The sequence below is a fragment of the Phocoena phocoena genome, chromosome X, assembly GCF_963924675.1.
Source record: "Phocoena phocoena chromosome X, mPhoPho1.1, whole genome shotgun sequence".
In the NCBI taxonomy this organism is placed as follows: domain Eukaryota; kingdom Metazoa; phylum Chordata; class Mammalia; order Artiodactyla; family Phocoenidae; genus Phocoena; species Phocoena phocoena.
Genome location: NC_089240.1, coordinates 58,928,283 through 58,936,453, shown reverse-complemented (window position 1 = coordinate 58,936,453; position 8,171 = coordinate 58,928,283).

Sequence of the window (8,171 nt, the reverse complement as noted above, 5' to 3'; positions counted from 1 at the left end):
GCAGACCAGAGTAGACCAGGTGGCCTGGGCAGGAAGGAGCAGAGTGAAACTGACTTAATTACACTTGGACGTGGATGACTGTGGTAGCGACTTCTCCAAGTAGTTTACTAAGCAATGGTGCACTCCATCTGAAGAGGGAAGATTCTGTTCCAGCAGGCAATGGGGGTCCAGTAATGTCAGAACTGCTGAATTTTTAAGAAGATAGAAATCTGGATTTTATGTGAACTCTCCCTAATCTATATACAATAAAAATAGTAATAGTAACAGCAAGTGTGTCTATAGCACTCACTACATGTCAGGCACTGTTCTAGGTGCTTTAGACATCCTAACTCAATATTCGCTGTAACTCTATGAGGTAGAGGACTATTGTGTAGCTCCATGTCACAGATGAGCAAAGTGAGGCACAGAGAGTTTAAGTAACCTTCCCAGAGTCACACAGAACAAGTGGCACAGTCAGGATGCAAACGTGGGCCATGCTCTTAATGACTATACTCTTACTGAACTTTTGTTTAACACTCTTATTAAACCTCTTATCGAGGAAACTGAGGTCAAATTTAAGCACTGCACAGACCAACACTGCCAAGCCAGACAAAATGCTTCTGGAAGCCTCCGGTTGGAGACCTCAGCTTTAGAGGCTACCCGGCAAGAAGCTGGCCCTTGCTCTGTTGATCCCGCAAACCTCAAGATTGACTGAGTTCCCCTGCCATCATTCAGACCCAGGCAGGGTGTCAGCACAGCCCAGGATCCAGGTGAAAGCCCTTTCCTCTGTTTCACTAACGCTACCTGTGTTTTCAACTGCTCTTGAGAACAGAGTGATGGTACAGGGCCTGGGCCAGTTGGCTTACCTTTGGGTCCTAAACAGGTCACCAAACTGTGGGTGAAAGGGTGCTGGCACTGCTCTTGGAGTTGGAATCTTGGCTTCTAGTCCTGGCCTTTTGCTCTGCGTTTTATTTATGGTTTTCTTTCTCTGGTTTTTTTGGTGGTGGGGGCGAAGGTGGGGCTTTTAGCCTCTCTGAGCCTCAGTTTCTTCATCTGTAAACTCAGACTGATAGTCCCTATCGCACAGGGTTATGGTGAGGAGCACCAGACACTGTGTGTACATGTGCATAGCAAATGGAAGAGGATATTCTTAGCAGTAGAGCTTGTTTGGGGGACAGGAAGCTGTCATTTCCCCGGGGAAGCTACCCTGAGATGGAGTCAGGGAAGATGAGCTGTCTCCTCTTATCCCACCCTTCTCAGGGTTATGTTTTTGATCCCAAGTTCTTTCTTCTAACAGGCCACTCCTAAGACCATGAATGAGCCATATCTAACTCTGGGCATGGATTTCAAGGGTGCAAGGCAGCCTGAAATTAACCATCGGTGCTTTATTTGCCAATACATCTGCCTTTGCCAATTTTCCTGTTCACTTGTATGCTTTTCCAGGTTAATTTCCATGTTTATGTGCTGGGTTCAACAAGGCTAAATTCAATATAGGAGTCTAGCTACCTATAGTCTTAGCATCTGTGAATATTGTTACTCAAGAAAAAACTGCTGAAAGTGAGACTCGGCATCACAGAGAAACCTGGTCATGCATGTCATCAACCACTTTGTGAAAGGATGGTGTGCCTTTGATGAGTAAAAGCCTCACAGGCCAGCAGGAGGGGCATAAAGGTGTGGGCAACGTGGATGGGAAAGGGGACAGGGAGATGGCAGGAGAGCAAAACAGATCCAGGGGACAGGGGAGACAAAGGGAGGGGGCAAAGGAATAAACATGGATATGCTCCCACGCTCTAGGGGAGGCAGGTGCTGTGTTCTCTGCGTATCTCCAGCTGTGACAGTGTGATCATGAGTTAACACTGTTCAAACAGACGCCTATGGAGCCCTGTACAGAGTCCCACAGAGCCTCCCACTGTGTTCACTTCCCCTTCCAGCTCCTCTTCTACTCAGGGCAGCCGACCAGCGGTAGGCCTTTTACTCTAGATGTAAGTTGAGGAGAGGCCAAAATAGTGAGGTCAGTGGAGGGTCTTGAATGCCAGCTTCCCATTTTTCCAAACAATGGGAGCCATTACAGGGGCAAGATGTCAGGCCGGTGGTCCAGGAGGCTCCTGGTCCTGTGCAAGGAAGTCTGGGCTGCAAGGGCAGGAGGCTGGAGGCAGGGAGGCCTGTTGGGAGGTAATGAGGAACTGGGCAGGCAACAGCAGTGAGGATGGAGGGATCAGTTTAGGATATAGAATATGCATAGAGATATCGGATACCTGGGCTAACAGTAGTGGAGTAGAAGCGACCAGAGGAGGAGTCCCAGATGACTGGCTTCTTGTTTGCTCCAGGGGCCGAGAGGAAAAGCAGAGCTGTTAACACAAAAGGGGAATTGGCCCCTTCGTGGCTGGGGCCCCTTCTCACCAAAAGGCTATCCCTGAATCCCTGACATCCCTTTAGCTCGGGCCTGGCTGCACCGGGTGGCCGAGCGGCTCAGGGCGGCGGCCGCGGGAGCTCTTTCTCGTCCCTGGGGTCCAGGGAGGCCTGAGGCCTGAATGGGCTGAAAAGGGAGGGCGCCCCTGGGCCCCACCCGTCCCTGCGCTCCGCCCGACCTCACTTTGGCCTGGCGGGTCGGAAAGCCAAGGAGAGCCACAGGGGGAGGAAAGCGGGTCCCACTGGCTGGGGTGGGGGCGGGGACGGGAAGGGCCTGGACGCGGGGCAGCGCGGAGGAGGGAGAACGAGGCGGACTAGGAAGAGCCCACGGGGCAGGCGCCGACGGAACCCCGCGCCAAGGCCCGGTTCGGCTGTTGCGCCTCCGCCTCCCTGGCGCCTCCTGCCCGGGTAGGAGGAGCCACAGCGCCACCCAGCGGCCGGTGGCGGGGAACGGCAGTCAGGGCTCTTGCGTGGTCCCAGAAGAGTGAGGGAGTTGAGTGGACCAGGTACGCGGAGGAAGGCTTAGAGGGTAGCGAGTGCGAAGGTGGGGCACATAGTGGTTGATGGACTCTTAAACCAGACCCTACGTTCGCTTCGCCCACCAATCCATACGGCACGTGGCACTAGATGACTCTTCCTCCGGGTCAGCTGATAATACTCCTGTTAAGCTCAACCATCTTCCATGGCTTCCCATGGGCCTCGCTGTAAAGCTCAAATTTCCCACCTTGACCTTCAAGACCTTCCATGTTTTGACCTCAGGCTGTCTTTCAGGCTTCATCTTTTGCCACGCATCCGACCACCACTCACGCCTGCCCAAATGAACCACTGATCCGCATCCACATCCATTCACTTAGTGAAACTTTACTAAGGCACTGGGGAAACAGGGAGCAGGCGGAAAGCGCTTGTCTACTCAGAGCTTACATTCAAGTGAAGAAAGAGGCAATGAACAAGAAAAACGATGTGTAAACAAGATCATTTCAAATAGTTACCAGCACTAGATCATATAGAAACAAGGGGTATAATAGAGCATCTTCAGGCAAGAAGGGCACTACCATACCCAGAATAGTCAGGAAAGGGCTTTCGGAGAAAGTGGCATGTAAGCTGACATCTGATAATAAGAAGGAGTCAGTCTTGCAAAAATCTAGGGGAAGAACATTTCAGGCTGAGGAAGGGCAGGCACAAAGGTCTTGAGACAGGAGTCAGCTGAGTGTATCAGAGGAAAAGAAATAAGGCCAGGTGGCTGAAGGAAACTAAAGAGAGTGTACTGGGCGATTGGAGGTAGGCAAGTGACAGGTCATGTAGGGCCCTGTGGGCCGTGGTAAGGGGTTTGGATTTTATTCCGGTTAAGCTGAGAAACTATTGGAGGGTTCTGGCAGGGGAGAGACATGATCTGATTTGCATTTTTGAAAGATCACTGTGGGTGGACTATGTGTGTGTGTGTGTGTGTGTGTGTGTGTGTGTGTGTGTATGCAAAACTGGAAGCAGGGAGACCAGTTAGAGTGCCATTGCAGTGGTCCAGGAGAGAGCTGATGGTGGTGTGGTCTACGTGGTGACAATGGAGGTGGGAGAAATTGTCAGACTCTAGAGGTATTTTGGAGCAATTTCTGTTCATGTGTCCAAAACATCTAAGAATGTTTTTGGAGGGAAGGAAAAGCAAGGATTATGAATTCCTCCTCTGTGATAAGAACTGTGCTCAACGCTATCACATATACTACTTCGTTTAAGTTAATTTATTTAATTTTTATAGCGACATCTAACCCTATCCTTTTGTGTTAGAGATAAGTACACTAACCCGAAAAGGAAACGGGACTTTATGAAAGGCAAAGTCGTCATAGCACCAAATAATTCACTATTTTGAGTCCTACATGTAAGTCCCTCCCCCCCCCATTTCACAGCCTAATACAGTTTATCCAAACCCATTATGCTAAGGTCTTTTTCAGCCTCTTGTTAATTGCTAGTATTACACAATGCAAATATATTTCAGAGTGAAACTGAAGGTCTTGAAAAAGATATAGGGTTTCATGAAGTCAATGAAAGTGACGTAGAAGACCATCTCTAACGTCATGTGGAGTCATTCATAAATGGAATTTGGCAGAGAGAGACCAGTTACCACCAGCAGAAGAGAAAATTGACTTGGGTAATGACAGGATCAAGGCTTCAAAGAGAATGATTCAACTCTCAAAGGATTACACGAGGTCCTTGGGATAATTGAAGAAGCTCTCTAATTTTGGAAAAATAAAACAAAACTCTGTTTATGATTGCGTGGCAAAAGTCAATATTGTGTTGTCATGTACGTCAGTCAGGAAAATTGTTATCCCCCAATGCTCGATTCATTCTTTGTTCATTCTAAGAATTAGTGCATATTTGCAATTATTCACACATTTTAAATTTAAACAAAAATGTTTTCACCTTTCCAATTTTATTTTCCAAGATAAAGTCCCAGTCAAACCCTTTCCTCCTTTTCCCCCACTCTATTGTGAAATGTTGGTCCCCACTTCAAATGGACTCATTGTAAGTGGCCTTTTTCTAGCACCACTTATCTGAGAATAACAAGGACTTCACATAGCCCCAGCCATCGCTTCATCCCGTGATTGGCAAGCCTGGCTGCACGTTAGAATCTCCTGTGGAGTTTGTTAAACAATACTGAAGCTGGGATCCCAACCTGTGCTAATTCAATCCAAATCTCTGCTGGTGGGACCAGAGCGGAAACTCTCCAGGTGATTCTGTTGCATGGCCAGGGGTGTGAGTCACTGCCGCCGCCCCTCCTGCACATGCTGAGGCTGCAAGAGACTGAGGCTGCCTGCAGCTGGACTGCCCTGAAGGGAGAGCACCAGGGCCTAGGCCCAGCGCGTGAAGGGGTCGCTCAGAGGAGCAGCTGCAGGGCAAAATCCAGGAGTCAAAGGGCAACGTGTGGCTGGTAGGGTCACTTCCTTGGCACAGCCATTGTGCCCTTTACTCCCTTAGCACTGTGGGTATATAGCCTCCTCCAGTCCCTTGCCTCTCTTTCCTACGCTCAAGGCCAAGAGAGCCTGGCTCCCTCATGGACGTGTGGTGAGACAAAAACTTGAACATTATATAGCAAGCATATGATGGTTGCTGAACACATGACATCATGTTATCTTGTGGGTCTATAACGTGTCTGTGTTTTACTGCTATTCCCAGCACCCAGCATAGTGCTTGACTTATAGTAATTGCTCGATAGGTATGTTTTGAATGAGTGAATAAGCCGAATACAGGCAGGATGTGGTAAGTACCATGATTAAGGTACAAAGTGTTACAGAAGTACTGAAGACGACAAGAGGGTGTTCGGCTTGGGAGAGGGGGAATGTGCAAGTCTTCACAGCAGAGGTGGCATTTGAGCTGGACTTTGAAAGGCAGTGATGGACAGAGATGGAGAGAGGACATCCCGGGGAAAAGAAACCATGTGAGCCAAGGGCAGGAGGTGAGAAGGTGCAGAGCTCATTCAGTGAAAGGTGGGATGGGAGTGTGTGACAGCCTCAGACTGGTAGGATGGGATCGGAATCCGAAGAGCCTTGAAAGTCATGCTGGGAAGTTTACACTTGATTCTACAGGCAATGTGGAACCATCTGATGTTTTTGCTCACGGGTGTAATATGTTCCCTTTGGGAAGATTAGATGTGTGCTTTACAGCAGCAGTTCTTTCACAAAATATTTATGGCGTGCCTCCTAAGTGCCGAAGTGTGCAGTGCTGGGGAAGATGGATCGAAATTGGAGTAATTGAAGAAGAGATTAGTTGCGGGGTATTGTAGTAGTCCAGGCAAAAGCTGCTGAGGGTCTGAAGCGGCTGAGAGGGAGCGGGTGGAAAGGAGGGGAAGGAGTTGACGCATGTTACACAGGGAGAATTGACGGAACTTGGTGACCGTTTTAGGTGGAGGTCAAGGAAAGAGAAGAAAGACCGGGTGACCGATGACAATAATAACGATCAATAGTTGAGCGGCTCCTTCATGCCAGCTGTTGTGCGAAGCGCTTTATGTCCATCATCTGTCTCACAATAGCCCTCTTGCTAGATGAGGACACTAAGGCTCAAGAAAGTCAAGGAACTCACGCCAAGTCGTGAACTCATACACTCGGGCTCCAGAGACCACGCCCTAAACTCCGTGCTCTGCCGCTTTCTGGGGAGTTGAGGGACTTGGGTTTTCTCCGTGAAGGAAGTCAGCAGCTCAGTGAGGACACCAGATTCCCTCCCAACTAACTCATGCTCTCCCCTCTCCTGGGTATGTGAGAAGGTGGCAGTGGTGGAGGGCTCTGTCTGTCACCTCTCCTGTGCTCCCCAAGCGCCTTCCTGCCTGGGATAGGAAGATGGGCCTGGTGAGGCAGAGTGCAAGAGATGAGACTGGGAGACTAGAAGCAAAGGCCGTGACGAAGGTGAAAAACTGCTAATCCCCAGGCCATGTGGGGCCTGCAGACATATTTAGCCCACGCAGAGGTATATGGGATTTTTTTAGACTTGAGCCAACATTTTGAAATTAGAGGCTTCACGTAAAATTCTCGAGTCCTGATGTCCCTTGAAGAATGAGAAGACCCGGCAACGCTGGGCCCACGTTCCCACAAGTCAACCCTGGGCTTCAGCTGCCCCTGTAGACACTCACACCCTGCACTTGTCACCACTTCCAGCCTTGGCGCCCATACTTCAGCCCAGCCCAGCCCACTTCCTTCACTCACACTTATCTGCCTGATCCCTGCAGGGGGCTGAGTTTGGAGTTCCTTCTTTAGGATGGCCTACTACAGAGTTTCCCCTTTTTTTCTGAGACTTGAGCCAACAAGCGGTGGCCCAGAGGCTCGGCATCCTCTGGTCCCGCCTCCTCCCCAAGCCATAGACTTTTTCCTTGGGCAATATTTTTTTTCCCTTGGGCAATTTTTGACACCACAGAACAAAACCATGAAGGGAAGGTTATCATCAAGTCTTACCATTTATTTCTTTATGGGGTTAAACAAGAGCAGAGAGGCTTCTGCCCCACGATGCAACAAAACAGAAAGCGGTACACATACAGAGACTCTCACCGAAACACAGAGGCAGGGGAAGGGCGACAACTGAACCATAGCCAGGTGAGGGAGGAAGGGACAGGGACTACTAGGAATCCAGCTTGGAGACTCAGTCATAGGAACTAGTGCAAGAAAGTCCTACTCATGAAGCACAGTGTAGAAAATGGCGTAAGAAAGCTGCCCAGCTCTGCTGCCTGTGACGAACGGCAGGGGCAGCTGGAGGGGTGGTGGAAGATCTGGGCAGTGGGGTGGATGGGGACAGTCAAATGACTTCGAGGTGGAGTGAGGTGCCCCTTTCCCCTGCCACTGGGCAAGGCCCTGGGCTGGTCTGAGCCAGGGGTCTCCTGGGCACTTGGTGAGGGGGAAGAGGGGATGGGAGTCTCCAAGGGTCTATTCCCTGGGGTCCTAAGGTCCCCCTTTACTTCCCGGTCCCTTTTCCCCTCCTGAGGATGCAGGAGTTACAAGGCAGTACATAGAGTCTCTCACATCTACAGAAGCATCTCTGGAAAGGAGCCAGCACCTCTTCCCCTCCCCAGCTGAAAAGAGCACTCTAGGGATGGGGTATGTGGCTAGGCCTGAAATGCTGAAGGCCAAACATGGAGTGTGTGGGCAGGGCACAGGGCTGGGCAGGGGGAGGGGAACACGCTGGGAGAAATGAGAAAACTGGCAGGGAAGGACTCCCTGGTCTCACAAAGCCTATTTGGGGACCCAGCTGAGGCCCTTGAATGATTCCCTCTCTACTAGTGAGGTTTCCCATTTATCCCCCAGCCAGCTGATTCC